The 26,759-nt window shown below is 36.6% G+C and overlaps 1 long non-coding RNA gene across 2 annotated transcripts in view; it reads right to left on the minus strand.

Annotated features, from left to right (window-relative positions):
• The window catches only part of LOC124988820 (uncharacterized), a 234,807-nt gene that overhangs the window by 80,026 nt on the left and 128,022 nt on the right, over positions 1–26,759 (minus strand). Inside the window, exon 6 of one of the 2 annotated variants that reach the window (XR_007109501.1) lies at positions 12,719–12,778. The exons of the other annotated variant lie outside the window; for it this stretch is intronic. This is a non-coding gene — a long non-coding RNA (uncharacterized LOC124988820). Of the gene's footprint in view, positions 1–12,718; positions 12,779–26,759 lie in introns of those variants that run through there. 2 annotated transcript variants of the gene reach the window in all.

The raw sequence follows: 26,759 nt of genomic DNA on the forward strand, positions 1-26,759 counted from the left end.
TTTTCTTGGGTTTGGTTTTATTCTTTAATAGTATATCTATACTGGTTTGGTCTTTTGTTTTAGAAAGAGATCCCTACCCCATAATGTAGTCCTTTTATACTATCTCAATTAAATGCTCACACACATAACGAGGGCACTCTGCCCTTGCTAAATTGGAACTTCAGTGATTCCAAGCATTGAGAGACCTCTGGCCTCTCCATTCCACTGTCAGCCCCTCAGCAGTTATTCTACTGTGGCTTCCATAGTGGTCCAGCTCTTAGAGCTTGGTTAAGGACCCAGAATGAACTGCCCTGAGGATTTCTATCCTCTCCCCCTCTCATTTCACACACACGAAGCTCTTTTTGTTTTCTGGTTTGTTTGTTTATGGTATACTGCCTTGCAAATTTAGCCATATCAAAAAACTCAACTCTGATATCTGACTCCTCCACTCAGCCAGACTGCTGCTCTACTTGTGCTGTATCTCTTACGCCACAGTAAAAAAAAAAAAAAAAAAAAAAAAAAAAATTTTATATATATATATACACACACACACACACACACACACACACACACACACACACACATAGGCCAGCAAAGTAGATTGAATGTCAGGGTTCACCTCATATGCTTTTCTTCTCTCAATTATCATAGCTCTGTGCTGCTTGAAATGCATGAAGTCAACTGCTTTACATATATTGCTCAGTTTTATGTTTGCTTACTACTGGAAAGCAAGTGGTAACAGTTACTTCATTATGGCCAGAAGTGGAAGACTGAGTTGTTTTCTTACTATACCATTAGTATCAGATCTTGCTTTGTCTTTATGATTTTTCCTTTCTCTGTAAGAGATATAAGAAAGTAGCATATGATAAGCTCTCAGAATGACTCAGCTACAGTCTTTTAAGCTATAAGAAAACCCCAAGAGTCATCTGGAACAAAATATACTAAAATTCCTATGGATACAACTTCGTAATGTTTTTTTGCAGTTAACCATAAATGGGTTTTTTAAATGGACAGTTACGTTTGACAGTTTCATAAATCAAAGTACCCAACTGCTTGTTTACCCAAAATAACCAAGTCATATTTACACTGATGTTTTCTGTATGACAAGCTTCTTAGTTTGCACTGCATAAAGTACCACAGTCTGCGTAGCTTAAACAAGAGAGATTAATTTCCTCATAGTTGTAGAGGCTGGAAATTTCAGGATCAAAGTCTGGTAGGATTCGGTTTCTAGTGGAACCTCTCTTTCTGGTTTGTCAATGGCCATCTTTTCCCTATGGTCTCATATGGCAAGGAGAAAGATAGGGTAAACCCTCTGAAGTCACTTATAGGGATACTAATCCCATCACGAAGGCCCCAACTTCAAGACTTCATCTCAATTTGGTAATCTCCTGAAGAAACCACCTCTACAAACCATCCCATCAGAGGTCTAGGCTTCAGCATATGGACTGGGGTGGGGGAGAGATACAACTCAGCCCATAGTCATTTTGCCCAACAGGTAGGCAAAATTAGTTTCGAATGTGAAAAAGAAATTCATATTTTTAAAAAGGCTTGAGGGAGGTGTAGCAGAAATTCCTTAAGAGAGAAAAAACAAATTCTGCAGAGAGGTCCACAAAAACTACCCATGTGTTTTTGCAGTCTTGTACCCTGCAGTTATTTGTAAAAGGGGTAAGTTACTCAAGCTTCTCGGTCAGTCATTCAGAGAGCATCTCAGTCCTTGCATGGTTTGGATGCTGATGGGACCCACCTGCCAGGAGCAGAAGCCTAGACAGGATGGCCAGAAATCCCAAGAAAATAATCAAGGTGGAAAAAAATATGCCATCGTCAGCTTCTGAATGAGAAACTGGCTCGCAGTCACACATGAAGCCATAGACTAAATAGAAATTTCCCGTCCTAAAAATGAAATGTGTGCAGTCTTTGGTGAGTGGTATCCAGTTCAACATCTACATAAGATTATCATGATTTGCAAACCTATTCTGAGTTTCCTTTGTAGAAACAGGCTTCCTTCACTAAGGTACTGCTGTTGCTAAGGGAATGGGAGGGGTGTCCTGAAGGGTAATGTGACACCTGACAGCAGTCATAGCTCGGTAACAGGATACCTGTTTTGCAAAAAGAATCAGAATCAGGAATTTTCTAACTCGATTGATTTTTACTTTAGCAGGAGATTTCCTAAAGCACTCTTAGCAGGTCTAAAGAGACTTGAGACACTCTTCTGAGGTCTAATGATTGTGAAAAAAAAAAAAAAAAAAAGGATGGTTTTAAAATTTAATTACTATGTACGTGTATTTCTTTATATTTCTGTGTGTATCGAAAAGAGGGAAATAGGGTTGCCTTTATTTATATATTGGCTCTACTGACCCTCTTATTTTTCTAGCAGTGATGATCTATTTATAAACTCAAATTTTCTTATAAATAAAAATGCATAAAGAAGGCTGCGCAAATTCAATGGTTAAAATTAAAAATACTTGCAATCAATCCATCTGGTAATTGAATCCAAAAAGTTAGGCTGTTTTGTATACCATGTCTATACAGCCATTATTGTACTAAATTACAATATTTCAAGGCAAAAACTAACTTTTTATCATTGTGTTCTTTTTTTAAAAAATTTGTTTTAATTAGTTATACATGCCAGCAGAATGCATTTTGACATTTTGTATACAAATAGAGCACAACTTCTCATTCCTCTGGCTGTACATGATGCAGAATCACACCAGTCATGCAATCACATCTGCACATGGGGAAATAATGTCTATCTCATTCCACCATCTTTCCTACCCCTGCCCCCTTCTCCTCCCTTCACTCCCCTCTGCCCTATCCAAAGTTCCTCCATTTTTCCCTACCTTTCCCATTATGGATCAGTATCTGCATATCAGATAAAACATTTGGCCTTTGGTTTTTGGGGATTGGTTTATTTCATTTAGCATGATATTCTCCAGCTCCATCAATTTACTGCAAATGCCATAATTTCATTCTTCTTTAAGGTTGAGTAATATTCCCTTGTGTATATGTACCACATTTTCTTTATCCATTCATCTGCTGAAGGATACCTAGGTTGGTTCCATAGTTTAACTATTGTGAATTGAGTTGCTATAAACATAGATGTGACTGCATCACTGTAGTATGCTGATTTTAAGTCCTTTGGGTATAAACCTAGGAGTAGGGCAGCTGAGTCAAATGCTAGTTCCATTCCAAGTTTTCTGAGGAATCTCCCTACTGCTTTCCAGAGCAGTTGAACCAATTTGCAGTCCCACCAGCAATGAATGAGGGTACCTTTTCCCCAAATCCTCACCAACACTTTTTGTTACTTGTATTCTTGATAATTGCCATTCTGACTGAAGTGAGATGGAATCAACAAAAATAGCATGGTATTGGCACCAAAATAGACAAGTAGACCAATGGTACAGAATAGAAGATGTAGAGACAAACCACCATAAATACATTTATATTGTACTAAATAAAGGCGCCAAAAACATACATTGGAAAAAAGATAGCCTCTTCAACAAATGGTGCTGGGAAAACTGGAAATTCATATGCAGCAAAATGAAATTAATCCCCTATCTTTCACCCTGCACACAACTCAACTCAGTGAATCATAGACTTTGGCACTAGAATAGTGACCCTGTGCTTAATAAAAGAAAAAGTAGGCCCAAACCTTCATTATGTCAGATTTGGACCTGACTTCCTTAACAAGACTCCTAAAGCATAAGAAGTAAAATTTAGAATCAATAAATGGGATGGATTCAAACTAAAAAGATTCTTCTCAGCAAAGGAAACAATCAATAATGTAAACAGAGACTGCAGAATGGGAGAAAATCTTTACCACACAACCTCAGATAGAGCACTAATCTCCAAGATACATAAAGAACTGAAAAAAACTTAACACCAAAAACTCCAAATAACCCAGTCAATAAATGGGTTAAGGAACTGAACAGACACTTCACAGGAGAATAAATAAAATCAGTCAACAAATATCTGAAAAATATGTTTAATATCTCATTGTGTTCTTTAGTAGTAATACATGCATACAAATTCTGACTTGTAGGTCACCAAGGACAAATATTATATTCCCTTTCTATTCAGTCTCTTCATCTGTAAAATGTGGGGAGGAAAGTGACATAAACACAAAAGGACTGGTAGAATGTGGAGAACATAGAATGTGGAGCAGAATGTGGCAGAACATCATCGGTGTAAGTGCAACTGAATGCACTGGATAATTTCTGTACTGTCAGCCCTGCACTAAATCTGCCATTGGGAAACAACTGGTGGAGAGACACGAAGAAGCTTCACTTCAAAAAGCACATCATATTGTGGGGAAAAAGGTACACTCATACATTGCTGTTAGGGTTGCAACTTAGTGCCAGCCACCCTGGAAAGCAGTGTGGAGATTCCTTAGAAAACTTGGAATGGACCCACCATTTGACCCAGCTATTCAGCTCCTTGGTTTATACCCAAAGGACTTAAAATCAGTATACTACAGTGATGCAGCCACATCAATGTTCATAGCTGCTCAATTCACAATAGCCAGATTGTGGAACCAAACTAGATGCCCTTCAATTGATGAATGGATAAAGAAACTGTGGTATATATACACAATGGAATATTACTCAGCCTTAAAGAAGAATAAAATTATGGCATTTGCAGGTAAATTTGCAACTGGAGAATATCATGCTAAGTGAGATAAGCCAATCCCAAAAAAACAAAGGTTAAATGATCTCTCTGATAAGCAGATAATGATACATAAAGGGGGGTGGGAGGGAGGCAAGAATGGAGGAAGTATGGATTGTATAGAGGAGAAAGAGGGTTGGGGAGGGGGCAGGGGGAAGGAAAAATAACAGAATGAGACAAACATCATCACCCTATGTACATGTATGATTACACAAATGGTGTGACTCTACTTTGTGTACAACCAGAGAAACAACAGTTGTATCCCATTTGTGTACAATGAATCAAAAGAAATAAAGAAAAAAAAGCACATCATATGTACCTTCTCCATTAGATGAGTCTCTTCCTCTTTACACTGACAATATTAGAGTATTTCATATTACACATTACTATATTTTTACTTCAATATTTTATATTAGTCATTTTCATATCAATTAGTTGCTTCTGCTTTATTGAAAAAATAGTTTCAATGGAGCATTGTATTGTTAACTGCGAGTCTTTAATTATACATATGTGTGTGTGAGTACCTAAGATGTGCGCATTTACATATATATCTATATGTGTATAGCTGTCTTGCTGAGATTTAATTTATATAGCATAACATTCGTGGGTTTAAATGTTCAATTCAATGGCTTTTAGTACAGTTAGAGTTGTGTAACCATTACCATAATCAATCATAGAACATATTTCCCTTGGGATTTGTACTATGTATGTCTTTTAAATAAACAATGCCAGATTTTCAAATGGAAAGCTCTGTAAGAAAATCACAGAATTTCAGAGCCAGAAGGGATCTGAGAGATGATGTATGCCAGAAATGTCATTCACACATATCTCACAGCCAGGACATGGCAGATTCCTCTCTCTGGGCCCTCAGCCCAGCACTCTTTTTATCACCAAAGATAATAATCTTTCACATGAACCTCTGACGTTTGCCACTGACAGCCTATTTGTCCTAGTTCCCTTCATAAAGAGCGCAGGATCATTCTCAGATATTTTATTAAAAAAAGAGGAGACCAAAACAAACAAAATCTGATAAACGTAGCATGTGACCATCAGAATAAGGTTATCTACTTGGTGTTTTGTTGGTATAATGAAAAGTATGACTTTTATTTTGGGTCCTAGAACTTAATGGTCAGAAGCATATATTTTGGAGTCATAAAGGTCTGTGTCTCTGCATCTTATGGGTTTTATCATCTTTATGGGCCTTAATTCTCACACTTAAAAATAGAAATAATAGTAATAATAGTTACTCCTCTTACAGGGTGGAGAAGATCATATGAGATAATCAATACACATTTGGGGGTCAGTATCTGCCTAAGGTAATAATACATGTGGCATTATGGTAATTTCCTGACCTATAGTCCTTGATTATTTTAACAGTGTCAATGAAAATAAATGTCTAAAAGTTAATGTTTAAAGTCATTTTAATAATATTTTTAATTTATATAGAATTTTGACATTTAACAAAATACTTTCAAGGAAATTATTAATTTGATCCCCACCAAAGCCTGCTGAGACAAAACCCAGAATAACTCAAAGTTTGATCAAGATTTTCCTTTTTCTTTCATTATGAAGATGTTTGCAATATCAGATTACTGATATTAAGAAAGATTCAGACTAATGACTTCAATTTATAATATAAACATAGAGATGCCATAATTAATTGTTTTTTAATTACCTATTTTCTAATGTAAGTCTGATGGCCCACCTGTACTATTGCTCCTGGCATGAAAAAGAGATGCTTTCAATAATGAGTACCCTCCTCCACACCCACGTTCTTGAATGCAAGAGCCGTGTGGACATGACTTTGTTTCTACAGGAGAGCTCAGAATGTCAATTTCAGTAAACACTTATGTAGAAAGGAAGAAGTATATTTCTCATACACAGCTTTAGCTAGGAAGGTTAAGTTCCATATTTCATGGATCATATTCAACAAGTCAATTGTGGGCTCTGCATACGATAGTGATGCAGCCACATCAATGTTTATAGCAGCTCAATTCAAAATAGTGAAACTATGGAACCAACCTAGGTGCCCTTCAACAGATGAATGGATAAAGAAAATGTGGCGTATGTACACAATGGAATATTATCAGCCTTAAAGAAAAATGAAATTATGACATTTACTGGTAAATGAATTGAAATGGAGACTAGCATGCTTAGTGAAATAATTCAATCCCCCAAAACCAAAGGTCAAATGTTCTCTCTGATATGCAGATGCTAAAACACAATAAAGTGGAGGGGAGGAATAGAAGTTCACAGGATTAGACAAAGGGGAATGAAGGGAAGGGTGGGGAATGAGAACAGAGAAGACAGTAGAATGAATTGAACATAACTTTCTATGTTCATATATGAATACATGACCAGTGAAACACCACAGCATGTATAACCACAAGAATGGGATCCTAACTAGAATAAGTTATACCCCATATATGTATACTATGTCAAAACATACTCTACTGTCATGTATATCTAAAAAGAACAAATTTTAAAAATTAATTATTAAATGCTTACACAATTCAAAGAGGACACTCCATACTAGTAAAATAAAGGACTAAAACCACAAAATACAAAGGAAAGACTGTCTCTCCCCATCAATACCTCTCTTAACTGCCTAAACCTGTATCTTTGTCTATTTCACACAGCACCAGACCAGTTTCTCTTTAATTTGAGTGAACTTTTTTTTTTTCTTTCCCTAAAAATGCCCAGCTACTTTATTCTCCCTGGGGGTAAGCAAACCTCACAAGCTGTAGTACCTAGAATGCCATGATGCTGTGGCTTATGTCTCTCTGCCACTCAGCTACAAGGGCCACTGGATGGGTAGGTCTGGGCACTGCCAGTGGATGGGTTACACTGCACCAACACCAGTTCACGGACTTTCCATTGATAATGTTTGCTATTGATGTGCATTTCTCAATAAAAGGCACGACTGTGCTGGGAGACCAGAAGCCAGAAAGAGCGATTTCAATTCTGTTATAATCGGCTAATTATTGGGTAAAATGTTTTCTATATCTTGTTTTCTTCCTCTGAAAGAAGAACTGAGACTAAGGACACAGTTGTCATGTGGTTGGGGTTTTGTTTTGTTCATTTCTTTCTGGTTTTCTTCAGTGCTTTGATCCTGACAATTATGAGAAAAAGATGTGAGGTGGAAACTCCCCTGTGTCTTTGAGACAAACAGACCAGCCCTCCTGCACTCACAGGCTCAGACCTTCTGCACCGAAATGTTTCTGAAGTCAGAGCGAAAGCTGAAAGACAATTGGCTGAGAGATGCTCCCTGGGAAAATTCGCAGTCCTTTCAAATACTTTGACATTATCCTCTAGAGTACCTCAAGTTCTATTTATTCTCCAGGCACTGAAATAACCCCACATATTTCGGAAACAGTTCAAGAAAGCATGACTTTTTGACTTCACCATGTATGGTTTTAATCCAGCACTTGCCATTTCCATGTCACAAGCTGTTCCTGAGTTCTCCCAGGCTGACATACAGCCACATCTCACCAGAAAGGCGAAAAGATGCTTGCTGAAGAGAGGCACATAGAAGTTCCACTCGGCCACTTCAGGATTTTATTGTTTACACGGCATCAAGAAGTTTAGTATCTCTTCTTGCCTGTTATAAATAGGTTCTGATGTCTGCCCCCTTGCTCACTGGGAAAGAATGCAAATAGTCCCAGGAATGAAATACTTGGGAAGGTTGTTCTGCCTGGTAAGAGCTATTTTACTTTACATGACAGCATTATCTGTCAGACACAAAGAAAGCCTGACATTTTTAGTCAGTGAGTTTCTCATCCCTAGGCATGATGCAATGCTTCATATGAGGAAAGAAAGAAAAAAGAAAGAAAGAAACAGGCAGGAAGTTGGTCCATCAAGTGTAAAAATGTGCTGAACAATACCATCCATCCTCAGTTGGCCTTTTAAGGAGTACTCATTATTTTGCCTAAATCTGTCATGCTACTTCCCCAACAACAGATGTCATTCACGTAAAGTTTTGTTCAGAAGGACATCCAGAAACCCAACAGCAGAAAGCAAGATATTGCAGTAGATATCAAGTTGAGTTCATAGAATCAACAAAAAAACTCAGCTACAAAGTTTCAGAAAATAGCTCTTGCTATTCTTTCCCCCTGACTCTCTTTCTCCTCCTCGCTTTCCACCCTCTCTAGCGCGTGCCCTTTCTCTTTCCTTTCTCTTTTCCTCTCATTTTATCTCTTACCCTGCAGGGAGACACTTTGTTTGCTTAATAAACTCCCTTATGTGAAAAAAAAAAGTTTCAGAAAATAGACTTTTTCTTTTTCTCTTATACAAATAAATGTGGATCTGAGAAATGCAGGTTATTTTTAAATTGAAACCAATTAAGGTTGTAAATAAGAAACAAATACACAAAGACCATTATAATTGTGAATTTTTCTGATTTTTCTGATTTAGTTATCAATAAACTATCAGGATTTGCAAAGGAGTTTTTTTGTTTTGTTTTGTTTTGTTTTAGGTACTGGGGATGGAATTCAAAGAGGTTTTATTTGATGCTTTATTTCTGAAGTTATAAAGTCATAATAATTTGGAATTTTTATTTCTCTTTTTGTTACCACAGATTAAACCCTGGCCAGGTGCACTTAACCACTGAATCATATTCCCAGTCCTATTTAATATTTTATTGAGAGACATGGTCTCATTGAGTTGCTTAGCACCTTGCTTTTGCTGAGGCTGGCTTTGAACTTGCGATCCTCCTGCTTCAGCCTCCGGAGTTGATGGATTGCAGGCGTGTGCCACCACATCCAGTATAATTCTGAATCTTTTGAAGAGTCTCAGATTAAAGAAATTTTGTTCATAGCTGATGGTCTATAAAAGTACCTGTATATACTGAAATTATGTTAGGCAATGTTTCATTTTTGAAGCGTACAGTAGAGAGCTCTGAATTCTAGCCTAGTCCATATACATAGAGCAAATCAAAGTTCCAATGATACCATAATATAGATTGTGTCTATAATGTGTGATCAATAACATATTTCCTGAAATCAGAAATAGGAACTCATTGGGAAAAAATGCCCTACAGGTTTTAATTGACTGTTGGTCTAAGAAATCGATGTATCCAAAATCTAGGGCATGAAAATGTAATAGTGGTGTTGGAGTCAGGAAACATTCCAACGAACAACTCCCTGAATTGTTTCACTAGTTCACTCTTTGACCATGTGAATCAAACCTTAATGAGTAGTACACACAAAGGTGTTATTTCAGTCACAGAAATTTTTCACATGAAGTTCATAGAGTATCTAAATAAAATTGTTCTTAAATTGAATCCTCTATCTTTCACTTCTTTCTCTTCATTCAATGACAGCATCATGTTAATTCTTATCTTTAATAAAGTTAAGCAGATGTATAAAGTGCCTTTTAAAATGCTTCTCAAGTCAATTATGCCCCTGTAAGAATGTACACATGACTAACTACATCTATTTTTCAATTTCAATATATTTTTAAAGAATTTTTACTGAGGCACACTCATTTCAGCTTTGTGGCCTTTAAGGTGTTTCCCAGCATTCTTATTAGTCTAGTTCTAGGGAGGTCACATTTCTCCTGGCCAATTTATCAACCACCAAGGCTACCACTGGTGGTATCTAAGTATTTCAGCTACCCTTAATACCTCCCTTAATAAACTTAATACCCTTAATAAACTCCCTTATGTGGGAAAAAAATTTTCAGAAAATAGACTTTTCAGCTACCACTGAAATACTTAGATCAAACAGAAATTTTCATAATTACAAAAGCATAATTAATCATAGTATTCATGATATTAATTTATGTGCTTATAAAGCCTAAATCTAAAGAGTAGAATTTAAAGGGAGAGGGAAAAAAACCTATGTTGATCCACTTGATTTTTTAAAAAATTTGTTCTAATTAATTGTACCTGAGAGTGGAATGCATTTATACATTTTGATAGATCATACATAAATGAATTGTATTTATCATTTTTCTGATTGTACATAGTGTAGGATCACATTGGTCATGCAGTCATATATGCACAATGTCTGTTTCACTCTTTTATCCTTCCTTAAAAAGGACGAAGACAGTTCAAAGAGTGGTTAGAAATAGAAAAGGTGACAGCAGGATTTTGAAGTAGCTCAAAACCATACTTGAGATTTAGTCTACTTTTACAATTTGTATATGCTTAGGAAAAATAGTAAGAGATACCTTCAGTTCATTTTTTCTTGTCAAAGTAGAATGAGATAATTTAAATTCTCCACAACTTGGTTTGAAATCAAGAAACTGCATACCTCCAAGATGGTCCCTCATGACAGATGGTAAGAATGAGAAAAGATACAGGAAGTGCAGCGTATAGGAGACATGGGCATCTGAGTGATATACTGACCTTTCAAAATAGTATTAAAGCAGTTCAGCTACTAAAAAAATGGACCTCAGTACTAATAATCATATCGCCAACTTAAAAGGAAAAGTTGTTACAATACCCTTTTCTCCTCACAAATACAGACATTTTAAATCAATGTAACTGCAAAGAGGAGCATGAGCCAGTAGAAAGCAGACAGAAATTAGAAAATCGTCTAAAATTAAAATGAGAGCAATCCTCAAAGCCTCTACTCACTTGTGCTTGGAAATGATGAGCTTTGATCTTAGTTGCAGTTAAAAACCATCATCCCAGTTACTATTTGCCTTTTCTTCACAATTTAAACTTATGACAACCTATGTGGGCAATTTCACATCCTCCCTCACACCTGGGAAAGTGCTGTTTCAGACTCACAGGTTGCCCTTAAGTTCTTCACTACTTAAAACTTCTTGGTTGGCAATGAACACTATCAGGAAAATGTTCTCTCCACTAAGTGTATCTTCAGTCTGCTGCTTGTTTATCAAGTTCTCTGTGGCCATATGGCTTCCCAGACTGAAGTCACCCTGAGACAAAATTTTGAAGACTTTTAAACCAGTTCTGGTGGGTAGAATGGGGAGCAAGATTCCAAATAGGAAGACAAAATTTCCTTCCAGACAAGTTTGGATGTCAATTGGTTATGACATAGGATTAAAAATATGACAGATCAAAAATGACTTTTGATAAGTGATTGTAATTTTTGGAGAAAGACCAAATGAGAGGAAATGTATGAATAGTCCCAATAAAGGTTCAGTGAAACGTAGAGCAATTACCCTCTACTCTGCCAGCAAATAAGTAATGCTACTGAGCACCTCTTTGCATGCTGAGCATTTTATTTGGTATTGTTGGGAGTGTTAGATGTTCTGACCCAATCATTGCCTTCAAAGAGCTTATATATGGAGAGGAAGTTAAAGAGCACAAAGTAGAAATAAAATAAGGTTATAACTGTAGCTCTAACAATGTGTATAAGGAACTTGGAAAAAGAACAAAGTCAAGAGTTACTGGGGGACAACATGGTGGAGGACAGAGGCAGGACCTAGGAGAGAGGTGGTAGCTGACTGAGTGGGACTGAAGGATGGGAGGCGTCATGCAACCATATGATGGGACTAGAATGAGCAAGGGCCATCCACAGTCCCACGTGCTGGGTAGAGAGCATGACCAAGGACACTGGTGTACACAGAGCAAAGCTGCATGCTGGGAATGAAAGACATGAGACTGGGTAGAATGGAGTTGTACAGAATCCAAATGGGACAATAAACCTGAGATAGGTAACCAAGGGCTACTGTTACAACTTAAGCCATGAATAACAAAAGGCTTTGGGGTATTTTTTTTATAGCATTCTTAAAAACATGACTGCAATTTGGGCACATTCTGGAAAATTTCCTAGTCAATATTTACTTACAATCTAAATCCCCACTTTTAAAAATTGTTATCTTTCACTGATGCCAGGAATCAAACCCAGGACCTCACAAATGCTAGGCAAGTGTTCTACCCTTGAGGTACACCCCCAGCCCTAAGCTTTAAATTTTTGTTAATAAATGGAATGATTTGGGGCAGTATCTGAGTCTCATAGCATAAATAATGCCATCTAATACTGTAGGATACTCTCTGGTGTTCCACAAAACCTGTGGGAAAATTACCCTACATATACTCCTGTAGAGGTGACGGTTATATATACACTCAACACATATGTATTTATCCATTTCCTTATACATTCACTTACTTTATTCATTCCACATTTTCTGAGCACTCTTTCTGTGCCAAGTACTCTTCTGGGCACTGAGGATACAAAGAGAAAAGAAAAGTCCTTGACGTCAGTGAATCCAATGGGAGAGACACACTCATACACCGATTCAAAACTCAGTGACAGAGGCAGAAGTCCACCGCAGTGCCTCTTTTAATAAGATGGTTCTCTTTTCAACGGATTTTATCAAAGAACAAATTAATACAAAGCACAGGCAGTCAGTCGCAGGAGTAGTATTTCCACAAAAGCATCTCCTCAAGCTGTTTACCAAAACATGACAATGTCAGAACACACAGAGGTTCTGAGTGACGTGATCCCACAGCCTCAGTACAGGCAGCGATGGGGTGCAGTGTCTGGAGGGAACAGATGTGCTTGCTATATCTTTTCCAATCTTGGAAGAAAATGATGACAGCAGGATACATGTTCTTCCAGAAACTCCAAGAGCTCCTGGAAAATGTCTTCTGCAACAAGTAATGGACCATTGCTAGCCTTACTTCCACTTGAGGAGAGTAGGTGAAAGCAAGCAAAGAAACTAAGCACTATTATTCCTTGAGGCATTTCTACCCTCTCTCAGTCTCATTCAGTGGCATAACTTGTGAAGATGTTATTTCAAGGGCCTTCCACCCTCAAATTATCTCACTACTTGGTTACTGAACAATGACATTTTAGTGGACCAAAAGCCTTCCATTAGAGATAAAACCAAAGGCTTGAGCGAAGATGCTTGGCTGAGATAATGCACATGACTGAAATTCATTCACACTAACTTGAAGTGGAATCCATCAAGCACACTATAAAGGCTGCTATCAAATTCGCTTGTGTTTGTACAAGAAGGGAAGGTTAGACAGCCAGGTCAAGTATGTGGAGGATGAGAGCTGTGAAAAGGAACATAGATTTCATCAACCTCATAGTCTGCTTTGGGAATGATTGAATAACTCCACGTAAGTGGATCTGTTTGTGGAAGCTGATCACTCTGGGCAGATGGAACCCACCAGTTAAGGAAGGATCAAGTCTGCTATCGATGATTATAAACACTTTATTTGCTCTATTAACACAGGAATGCTATTCTCTTAGGATTCTTTCCAGATGAACAACAGAACAATGTATAAAGGTAGAGCATCCAAAGGAGGACTACTTTGTTTCACAAATTGGATCCTACTTTTTTGGATGGTGTGACCTTAAGGATGTAACTTCACCACTCTGTACTCAAGTTATCATCTTCAAAAAGGGATAAAATAATACCTAACTCAGAGCATTTTTCCAAGGGTTCCAGTGATGCTTAAGAGATGATACAACAGGTACTCCTTATACACAGAAAGCTCTAAATTCCTATCAGATAGTCCTACTTTGTGTAGGACTGAAACCATTATCCAAAGTCATCGAATTGGATTACCAGAGAAAAAAGTAGGTGTGTTTTGGTAAAAAGAAAGACTGAATGATTCAACAGGATAATCATTCCTTTGTATCATGGTTAACAGACTAGTCTCAAATATTTTTCATGTTTACAAAAGCTATGGTATCACTGTGGAATTGGCTGCCATCACAGAGACCTTTCTTGGGTACTTTCATAACTTCTTAAAAATGTGTATCAAAGTACCTGAACAATAGAAGAGATGGAATCCCAAAGGGTCTTGGGTTGGGGAACAGCCCAAGGGACCTATGACAAATGGAAAATTTTTTAGATTTCCTTTTTACCCAACTTTGTGTTCCACATTAATGCAAGATGGAGACTCCAGAAAGTTTCACCTTGTTCATGCTGGAGTACAAACTATGGCAACCCAGCCCAGGTTCCCAGGAAGAGACACAAACAAATTTCCAGTTAGCATACTGCCACTGAAACACTCACGGAAATGACTAAGCCCAGTTAAAAAAATAAGACAGGCGTGGAAAGGATAAACTCTGAGTATTCTGGTTCTTTGATAAGTCTCATGTATGTCAACAATTTAAAAAAAATTAAAACATGACTGAGTACATTTTTCATTTGCAGAACTGAATTTTAAAAATTTATTCAGAAGGTACATATAATTCTCAACATGAAGTCATCACATTGATTTTCAATTAATGCCTCAGGTTAGACAAGTTACTCTTATTAAAGTTGTCATGTTTTTGCATAAAGCTCACTCAATGGTTGGTAGGTTTTGAACATTTATTTGCTCTTTAATATTTTTTGTTGATCATTTTGATCAATGGAAAGAACAGGGAGATGTGGGAAATATATAAAAGAAATAAATCTAGTTAAGGTTTAGCATTTTTCCACAAAACAGGAGAGGGGGAAAAAATATAGTAGAAAACCAACAATAGCATGAAAGCATAAAATCAGATTTACCATGCTTAACTACAAAAAAACTGAATGACAAAATACTGATGTTAACAATTTATGCATTTATATACTCCTTTTAATGAATCCCTCTCATACTTCTCAATAAAAGACTTTCAATCTGCTCTAATTTAGTAGATGTTTTCCAACTCCTTGTAGAATTATGCAGGGAATGCAGAATCTCTTTTTAGGAACAAAAGTTCTTGAATGATTGCCATCAGTTGTTCCAAAGTACAAAAATGGACAAGTTTAATTACAGAGAAGTTAATTTGTGGATATCATATTAGTGGTGGCGCAGTGATAAAAAATGATCTCTCATCATAGAAACCAAGTACAACAAGAAAATTCTAATTGAGTCACATGTGTTACATGGATATGAGCCATGTTGTCTTGGTCACGGACATTTATTTTCACCTTTGTAAAAATAAATTGTCACAATACAGTGACATTTCAAGGTGTTTCTTCCCTGCAAATAAGATTATTTTTTATTTAAACTTACTTTAATTTACTTTTATAAGTAAAATTGATTTTTCAGATGTTATGGTTTGAATATGTAGTGTCTCCCAAAGGCTCAGGTGTGTTAAGAGGTGAAATAATTAGATTATAAGAGCTGTAACCTAATGGTGGATTAATCCACTTGAATGGATTAACTGGGAAGTTAACTGTAGGCAGTTAGGGTGTAACTGGAGGAAGTAGGTCACTGGGGGTTTGCCTTTGGAGTTTATATTTGGTCCCTTGTGAGCAGAGAACACTTGCACTCGCCCTCTCTCTCTCCCCTTCTTGGTTATCATGTACTGAGCTGCTTACCTTTGCCATATCCTGCCTCACTTTGGGTTCAGAACTATGGAGTCCACTGTCATGAACTGAACCTTTTAAAACCTTGAGCTAAAAGATACTTTTCCTCCTCCTGTCAATTTTTTCATCACAGTGATACGAAAGCTGAATAAACATCAGAAAACCATGTGTGTGGACTTCAATGTTGAATTGAACACACAGGTTTATTACTGCCCTAAACGAAAGCCCACTGTGCCATAATTAAAGGAACATAACAAATAATAAAGCAATGAAGATAAAAAGAGAGGAGGTAGGATTGAAATAGATGAGATGAAGATTGAAATTCCTCAGATCAAAAATCTTTGCATTATCCATGACTCCACTCTAATACTTACATCCACTCCATTAGGAAACCCTGTAGGATCTACCACCGAAATACTCACCAGTCCCATTACTATCATGAATGCTCATGGCCACCATCATCTCCTACCTAGATTTTTGCCTAATCTCTTCCCTGGTCTCCCCTGGTCCACCACTGTCCATTCTCAGCACAACATGCAGATAATTTATTTTTCTAATTCCTATCTTTTAACGTTATCAGTAATGATTAAATACTCCACTGCCCTCTTGCTTCACTCAGAAGCCTACTATACACAGTGGTCCATAATGTCTACTTATAATTGTTTGGACTCTTGTTCCCATCCTGAACTCATCTTGACATGGGTGCCCCTGCTAAGCCATTTGGGCCCCTGACTGCACTGCTGCTTGGTGCACCTAGCTGCACTTGCTCCTCTTGGATCACCCTCACCACCAACTTATGCAACTCAAGTTCTTGCTGTAATTTCACTTCTGCTTTGACAACTCTTTCTAACATACCTCAAGTGAAAACCACTGTACGTACCTGATATCCATTAGCCTACTTCACTTCTCTTACATGTCATCTAGTGCCCTCCAACTTACAACATAATTTACTGGTTGTATGGAGTATTTGTCCCTCCTAATGGAACATAAGCTCCTAAGAGCAGAGATTTTGAGCATTTTTTTATCTAAATTACTTATACCTAGAATAATACCTAACCCAGTTGGTATTCAGAATAGGGTTTTCAGATAAAATATGGGAAGACCAGTTATCTTTGAATTTCAGAAAAAAAATGGATACTTTTTTTAGTGTAAGTATGTCCTATGTCATATTTGGAACATACTGTACTTGTATTTTTTTTAAATCTGTTGTTTATCTGGAATTCCAATTTAATTGGGCGTTATGTAATTTTATTTGCTAAATCTGGCAATCTAATTCAAAAACATTTGTCAAGTGAATGAATAAGAATTTGGGAGGTTGGAAAGCAGAGAAAACAATGGAACATAATTTAGCAAGTTACAGAAAACTAAATATTAAGCATGAACAGGACAGGAATGAGAAAGCCAAGAAGGAAGAGTTTGATCCATGGTGCAGAGTGTGGAAACCATAAGGAAGCAAGAGCATGGAGGACTCCTAAAGTGTAGGGCACAAGAATGCACAGGGGTGGTGGGTGGGTGCTAAAACCAGCAGGATTAGACACAAGTCTTTCAAAGAAACAGACGCCACACCATCCACATGTTGTTCAGACAGATGAGCGCCAGGCTGACAGCCTCCAGCACAGGATCAAGTTTTATGTTTTGGAGAAAATGAACAATAAAAGAATAGGAGACAGAACAGCTGAGCAGAAACTTTGATAAAATGTAACAGCAATCCATTATAAAAACTCAGTAAATCAGCAATTAATGAGCACTTCCTTACTGGAAATGGCCATCTATAAACCCTACAGCAAACAATACTTACCTGCAAAATATTGAAAGCTTACTCCACATTTTGAAAACTCAGTTGTTTGCTAAGATTACATAAGTTCACTAGCCAGTTAAATAATAAAAGGCAAAAAGAAGAAAACATGGAAGAACTGGAAAACATAATTCTGCATGTAGCAGGTCCAAATATGTTTACAGATGAGCCAATAGAAAAAATAAGCAAATTTAACAACACTACTAGATATAAAAATGCATTTATATGTTAGAAAAACAGTTGAGATATGTCACTTTAAAGAGAGAACATTTGTAAGAGCATAAATCAAATACATAGTACTAAATCTTAAAGACATATGATCTCTATATAATACTATAAAACATTACTCAGAGAAATTTAAAATATTTCAATAAAACTTTATGGATTAGAAATGTCAATACTGAAAAAGTTTCAAGATCCTCCAATTAGTTTATGAACTCAATAAACATTAATACGTATTTCAACACAAATTGAAAATCTGCTTTAGAATTCACATGAAAACACAAATGGATTAGAATAATTAAACAAGTCTTAAAGAACAATAAAATTGGAGACCTCACAATACCAGATTTCAGATTATGAAGTTACGATAAGTAAGATTACGTGGTCTTGATACAAGAACAAATAGACTAATGGAGGAGAAGACAGAATCCAGAAAGACTAGTCAGATATATGATCTCTTTATTTATGACAATACACAAAAATGAATTCCGTGTGAAAATTAGTGATGTGCAAATACAAAAAGCAAAGTAATAAATATTCAGGCAATGCAGTCTGTAAAAATAAAAAAGATTTTAATATTATAAATAAAAATAAATAAATAAATATTCAGGCAGGGTAATGTGGGAGAATACCTTCATGAATTGGGGAGGGACAGATTTCTCAAGCAAGACAAAATGCCATATTCACCATGAAGGAAAAATAATGAAAAATAAAACTTATTTCAACTTAAGAAACTGTATTCATTAAAATGTATGGAAGAAAAAACCTGGCAATGCTTAAAGTTGTAAGAAACGACAGAGGATGTGAACCAACTAAAACTTTCCTACATTGCTGACAGGAATGCAAAGGATAAATACTTTAAAAAGAAGAATATATGCATACCCTAGTAATTCCACTCATAACAATATACCACATGGAAATGGGCACATATGTTCATAAAGAGCCAGGATAGAAATGCTCATAACAGCATATTTATTGTAGCCCTAAATTTGAAACAACTCAGTTTCCATCAACAAATGGAATAGGCAAACTGTGGCATATTCATAAGAATATAAATTTAAAAACTACTACTACATAGAATAACCTGGGCATGTCTCACAAATATGATGCTCTGACAAAAAAAACAAAAAAGAATCATAGACCAAGAGCACAAATTTTATCATTCTATTTACTTAAAATTCAAAAGCATTTAAAACTGACCTATAAAGTTACAATCATTTAGTGACTATCCTGGTGGAGTTCAGTAACTTAGAGAAAATAAAGAGGTTTCCAAGGCTCTCATAATATTTTTATACTGTTATAGGTAGTAATTATGCACATACATACTTAATTTGTAGCAACTCATAGAGCTGTACTTCTCTAATGTGCTTATTTTTCTGCACAATGTATTGTGTTTAAGTAAGCATTCCCATATGAGAAAAGCACTGCTGAACAAGAAAGGATAATCTCCAATATCCAAGAAAGAAGAGAAAGGAGTTAACAGTAAGGATAAAGTCCCCTGAGAGCAGTCACTATCCCAGGATCTAGGAAGGGACTGAGTTTCAGCTTAAATATCTGCAAGGTTGTGAGTGAAAACGGAAACCCTGGCTGTGAAGTTGGACCCTTCTTAGCAAGAGACAGGAGAGGATGTCCATACGGTATTTTTCTTCTGGAAATGAGAAATGTCAAGAAAACTTCTTAAGTCTTTGTTCTAAATTAGAAGAAAGAAAGGTATTCAAAACTGCAGGTTTGGGGTTCACACTTAAAATTACCTCTGGGCTCTGATAAAGCCCAAGAAAAGGAATTGAAGCATTAACTAAATAAATTATATCCCAGGATGCTTGGCTGAGGCACACAATATCCTATCCAGAGAAACACAGGTCCAGTCCATGTGTCATATAATTAAAACAGGTTAAGTTCAAAAGATGAACTCAAAGTACACTTTTAATCACTTGAGAAAATAAGCTACCATATACTTTCAATGCCACTTTTCCACTTAGAATAAATTTTAAGTAAAAAAAAAAAAATTAAAATCTCAGTTTGACAGTTCCATTCCAGTTACTGATACATAAATTTTAATCAATGTAGGAAGAAACTATTGTGCAGTATGTGTTTAAGTTATATATGGGAAACTGATTTCAGAGTTAAAAATGAAAAGATGAGCCCAATATAGATGTGATTGACAAAATTCATAACTGAAAAATTTGGGTAATGTGGGTGGTTTCTATTGGGTGTATGGAGTTTGGAAGACCTTGGTATGTGTGAGAAGACAACTTACCTGGTCAAAAGAAAAGGCAAGTTATTAGAAAGGTGACCATCCCAAAGAAAGAAAAAAATCATATATTCTTGGTTCCTATATGCATCTTTACAGAAAGAACTCACTATACAAACATTAAATAATTGTGAGTAAATGTACTATTACTGGTCAATACTGAAAGTCACTCTGCATGACCCTTTTCCCCTTTGATGAAAATGGCAAAATGGTCTTGCAAACCTCTGAGCTAATAGAAAGAAAAAAAAAATGTGAAGTAGTTGCTTAGATGCTAGGAATAAACATACATAAACTGTTCTCTTTCAGCATAAATAACCATAGATACACACAGTGGTGTAACACAGGAGGCTAAAACTGTGCATTTTAAAGATAGAAGGACTTTTGAAATGTCCCAACAGCTGTGAGACACTTGGTCCCAGGTCAACACCTATTTTATACTGTGAGGTCTTCATGTTTTTGTTTCGTTGCTAATGGTTCAAGACGGTACTTGCCTTGTATCTATAATTTACATTATTTTAATAACATACACAATGTAACTATAGTAGCATAATTTTAGATAAAACAAATTTACTACTTTTTATTTCCCAAAGTTTGAAGGTTTGAAGGGATATTATAGTTTTCTACCTAAACTCAAAACCATCCCTGAAAAATCTAATTTCCTTTTGTTCTCAATTTTTTAAACTTTTCCAATGACTTTAAGTCTACATCAAAAGATTCTGTACATACTAAAACAAAACAAAAGAATTGACAATTAATGCCCAAGGAATTTCTCTTGAAATCCCAATTCTTACAAAATTACAGTTGAAGGTTCATTAGAAAATCTTTCGGGAACTGTCAAATCTAGATCAATTTCAAAATAATTTGAATATCTGTGGATTCCGACATCTTCTACTTTGACTCTACTGGATTGAGATTATTAGATTTTGAGATTAGACAACCTCTGCTAATTTCTCATCCATAGCTTTAAAAATTAATGTTAATTTCATAATTATAGAACTGGATAACTTAGGGTGATTTCTGCTCCTAGTAATTATTCCAACAAGAAAGACTTGCAGAACCTCCACACTTTCATGTAGACAGATTTTTAAATATTACTTTTAAAGAAGGTTTCTATACACTTATCATGAATATTATCTGAATATGGCTTAGGTCATCTTTACTTACATTGAGCCCAATGCAAAAATAAAATTACTCTTCTTTCAAAACATTGAAGGGAGGAGATTAAAAACATAGACCATACACATTAGGACTCAAATTTCTCTTACCAATTGTATGTCCAAGCCTTCCATCCTTTAGCTGCTAGTGAACTCCTAACAATGTATGAGGAGAAGAAATTGTATGGAACATTTGAAGTTCTGAAGGCCTTGAGAACTGTAAAGACCTTAGAAGAAAGCTGACTTTCCCCCCCCCCCCATTACTGAACTTAATAGGTGAGTATTAGTTCAGTTCTACCTATTACTTATATTTTCATTGGAATCTATTTAAATCATTATGCATTAATTAAACAACAAAATTTGAGTGACCCATTATGTAATAGACTCTACATAGACTATTTCTTTAAGTACCCAGAATCATGTCCAGTTGCAGAGACAAATCATTCCAGAACACATTTACATTTACACATATTATCCACAAAGAACACAATGCAGTATACACTGAATCGAATAACCCATATGGTTAAAGATGCCTGAATTCAAACTCTGTTGGAAGGCCTACTGTCAAAGATCAAGTGCTAATGAGGCATGGCTGGGTTCTGGTTCTCTTCTGAAGTCTGTAATGGGATTTCACTGATGCTGAAATAATTTTTTAAAACTCATGTCTTACTAAATATAGTTCTCTTGAAAAAGAATTGTAAAAATACCACTTCACAGTCTTACGTGCTTCTGTACTTAAATAAAATACTGTTATGTTAGTATGTAACCAAGGTTATACATAAAAGAAAAAATAGACCAAAAAGTGAGTCTAAAATAGTCAGAATAGTCCACATATGCTCTAAATTATCTAACTACAGAAACAGTTGAGTAATTGCTGAAGAGATAGAAAGATAGCTGTGGGAGTGAACTAACATCTCTCTCTAGGGCCTGATGCCTCCTTATACAGTAGGCCAAGAGAAAGCGGCTCAGTGAGATGAATCACTGAAGTCTGAAGATGTAATTTCTCTATTCCTTTCTATAACTTGGTGAGATAAATGTTTCTTTTTCAGCTATAAATGTAGAACTAGGCAAATAGAAGCTTGAAAATTCACAAATACTTGTTTAAATCGAAGTTCTTTTCATTCTGATTTTTTTCAAAAAAGGATGTTTATAATTTTAAAGCAGAATATTAATATGAAATAGATTACAATAAAATAAAAATATTCAAAAAATACTTCTAAAGCAGGGTTAGCTAATACAAAAAATAACTTCACAAAGTAAAAAAAACTCAAAGAAAAAATGTTTTGAATAGGAATATTGCTATTTTGATTAACTTTTACATCATTCTTTTCTAGATCTTCCATTACCCACATTAATAACATGCACAGAGAACACTTAAAAAGATATTCCAATTAATGTGGTCTAGCCCAATTTTCCCTCTAAATTCAGGAAGAGATTAAACTTGACAGCAGCTGTCACCAATCAGTCACCTCCGCCTCTGCAATCCAACCACTCCAGACTCCGTCACTTAAGGAAAGTGAACATACTGATTCACCTCAGGGTCTTTGCCTTTCTGTTCCTAGTTCTAGATCACTCTTCTCATAAATCCTACCTTGCCTTCAAGGTACTTCACATTTGACAAATAAGCTCTTCGTTGATCCCTGACCTCCACCCTCCAAATCCAAGTCTGAAATAATTTTATCATCTCCACACTCTCATGGTCTTTTGTTCTCACCTCTTCTACTTGATTGTGCTTTGTTTTAAATAGTCAAAGAGTAAGTCTGACCAGGAAATACAGATGTTCTAAAGGGGTAACCAAGTATATAAGTCAAGTATTCACACATAAAGACCTGTGCTACATACCCTATCAGTCTTGCAGATATATGAAGATCCATATTAACAGCACAGTATGAGGAAAGCTATCAGCTATTGCCACAATAATTAAGTAGACTCTTTCTACCATTTTTAAACACACTTCCCTTCATGACAAAAGCAGCAGTAGGGATGACTTGCTTCTAAACAAGGTCAGTTCTGGGCACAAAACAGGAATGGTCAAAATAGTGTCCTCTGCTATTACCTTTGTCTGTCTCTCCATCCATTCAATCCTGTGCCATGTTCACACCACCACAAGGAACTCCCACTGGGTACCCCTTGAACATCAATATACCTGGGTGGGAGAGCACCTTCCCTAAACTTCCCTGCTCAGGGCACTTTGGTGAACCATATCCTCAAGGACAACTTGCTCATTCCATAAACTAACAGATGAATGTTTATGAATGATGAACTCAGTGTTTTAACCACTTGCAATAACATACTGTTATAGTTTAGATATGAGGGGTCCCCCAAATTCTCAAGTGTGAAACAATGTAAGAAAGTTTATAGGTAAAATGACTGGATTATGAGAATGTTAACCGAATCATGTGTTAATCCCCTGATAGGAATTAATTGGGTGGTAAGTGTAGACAGGTAGGGTGTGGCTAGAGGAAGTAAGACATTGGGGGTGTGCCCTTGGGGTATGTTCTTTGTCCTTGTTGAATGGAGCTTTCTATCTGCTTCCTGGTGCCATGTTCCAGCTGCTTTCCTCTGTCACTCACTTCTTCCACGATGTTATGCCTTACCTTGGGCCCTGAGCAATGGAATAAGCTATCTATGGCCTCAGCTCTCTGAAACTTGAGACCCTTGAAACCATAAGCTGCCAAATAACCTTTTTCTCCTCTAATTGTTCTTGCCAGGTCTTTTGGTCACAGGAGCAAAAAAGCTGACTAAAACACATACCATACCTAATTCCAAAATGTCACCCAGATGAGTGACTTGGCATATGTGGGCTTCAAATTGTAACAAGATTATACAGTATTGTTGTTTGACAATTTGAAGTCTTCAGTATTTCAACCTATGGCTTTTGGAATTCAGTCATTTTAAACAAAATAACCAAAGGACATTGCTGCATGATCTCTCTGTTCCAAAGAAACAGGGGCATATAAAAACTGAGCTGTTTAGGTTTCACCTTCTCAGTGTGTGGGATGAAGACCAGGACCAGAGAGAGTAGTGACCAAAAGATTTGGCCAACAGTTGAATAATTAACAAACAATAATATAAGTACAATGTTAAGACCCAAGTCAATAAAGACCCAAAACTTTTAAGTGAGTTTGCAAAACATGCAACTCATGAGGGAATCTGGTTCAGATTTCCAGAACAATTAAGGACAGGAAAATGATTACCTGTTGAAGCAGTTTTTTAAACACCCATAAATTTAGTTTGTTTTAGTAATGGATGACTTTGAGACCTTTTATGAACTGTGATTTTCAAATAAGCAACGTGCACACTATTTTTATTGCTGTTCCCATGAAAACTCTATTTTCCTGAAGTCCTCGGTCTTGCCATCCATAGTTTTACACACCACAGTCAAGGTTTCACAAGCGCACCACTGAAGGTTCATCAAGATTATCCTATTTCCAGCAGGTCTATATCGCAGTCCCACCTGAGCAAACACTGGCACTGCCTACATGAATTCTAGCCCTGCTTCCTGCTTCCAAGGGGCAGCTGAGAAAATGCAAAATTGCTGTCAGCATACTGTAACTAAACCCACTATCAACTTCCCTGGCTTACGAAAAATACCTTTTCCCCAATTGTACACAATTCCTACCCTTAAAATAGTTTGTTTCTGGTAAATAGTAGAAAGAAATACCTTTTAGTTAGCATTTCATCACTGTGACCATAATACCCAACAAAAGCAACCCCTTCCAGGATACATCCACCAGTCCCCACTTGCCTACTGTTACCTCCCAGTCAGTCCAACTAGGATGGGCTGCTTAGCTTACAACTCTCACAAGCCAATCATTTCACCTCTGAACATTCCTACATTCACAGGAGCTTTTGGGGGACACCTCTTGTCTAAACTAAATACAACCTTTTCTTAGTATTTAATGTGGGCAGTATGCTAAAAGCACTTCCAAGGTGAATCTATGAATATTCTGCCATTTACCTGATTTCTAAATAACACTCACTATTAAAATAGATCTTATTCCTATTTTATAAATGAGCCTTGTATCACACAGCTAGGGCAGAGATGAGGATCCTATCTTTGGGTTCCAGGCTCAGTACTTTGTTTCCATTATACTCTTCTGCTCTACCTTACTCAGATGCATGTTGCTGTCTGCCTGTTTTTCTATGTTAGTATTGATCATAACACCTGGGTAGTAGAAAGGCACTCTGTCTTATTCTTTTTGTACTGCACACAGTATAGTTTTAACAAGTATTTTTAAATAAGGTATGTATCTGACAAAATCAGTGATACTGCACTTCTTTCAGTAAAAGAAAAAAAAAATCTTTCTGTAGATTAGCCAATGGAATCTATCAACACCTTTCCAAGCAAAGGAAATGAGAAAGGGAATGAGGCTATTCAGGGGCATCCAGGGGTAAGAAAATAATATATCTTAAGTCTTTTGGTCTTCATGGCAACACCGTGAGTGTATTATTAGATTTGATTGATGAGAAACCCGAGCCCCAAGGAAGTTAAGGATCTTAATCAATCCACACGGCACATGAGGCAATGGGACTTAGAGCAAAGTCAACCTCCCTCCAAACACATGGTCTCCCATCAAATCATCAGACCTTCCTCCAGGTGGGCTTTTTGCCAAATTCTATCTGACTCTAAGTTCATCCTGATTAAAAGGTCAAGGTCTGTCCCTGTTCAGGAGTAAGTTCCAGACAAAGCACATGTGCACTCATCGCTAACTGCCTGTTTCAACCTGGAGATTTGCAAAATAACAACCATCCCCTTGGGGGGTGTCCAATTCTTCAGTCTCCCTGGCACAGACTGGGATGACTCAGGCCAGACTCCGCAGCTCCAAACAACCCCTCTGAACAAGACCTTAAGAATGTCAATGACCAAGGTACTATTGTTCTCAGATGACCTTGGGTGGGGGCCATGACCACTCACGAATATGAAAAATTAAATGCTGCAAGATGGAAAAGTTAAGCTGAGGGGTTTTACTGCTTTCAAAAAAAAAAAAGTTCTTAGTGTACCAAGTAACTACAGCATAACCTGATAAATGGGAGGCCTCTCTCAAATCTTGTTTCTTCCTCTCTTGGTTGAAGGAAAATGAAAGATAAGACTTAAATAAAGTTGCCCTCTGAAGCCCTACAGGAAGTGTTTATTTTGTCTTATGTATAAAACCATCACTAGTATCCAAAAGAACTTGATGTCCCCGTTAAGAATGAAAAAGACCATGGTAAACAGCTGGAGGGAGCTGATAGCATGTTGCACTGGTGCATTCTTTACAGGCCCCTTGAATTGCTCATTTCAAAAAGAAGAAAACATTTCCTGCCTCAGTGCATAACAGAGGAAGGAAAATGGTCTGGAATGACCTCAGAAGGCTTTAGCAGCTTCCAGAAGACCTTAAACAGAATTTGCTCAAAGCTTCAATCAGTTGAACATTTGCCATGTCACTTGGAAAATTTCTGCATTCAGACAGAAGAATGATCCTTGCCATGAGAGGTATTCTCA

This window comes from Sciurus carolinensis, chromosome 7 (genome assembly GCF_902686445.1).
Source record: "Sciurus carolinensis chromosome 7, mSciCar1.2, whole genome shotgun sequence".
Lineage (NCBI taxonomy): Eukaryota > Metazoa > Chordata > Mammalia > Rodentia > Sciuridae > Sciurus > Sciurus carolinensis.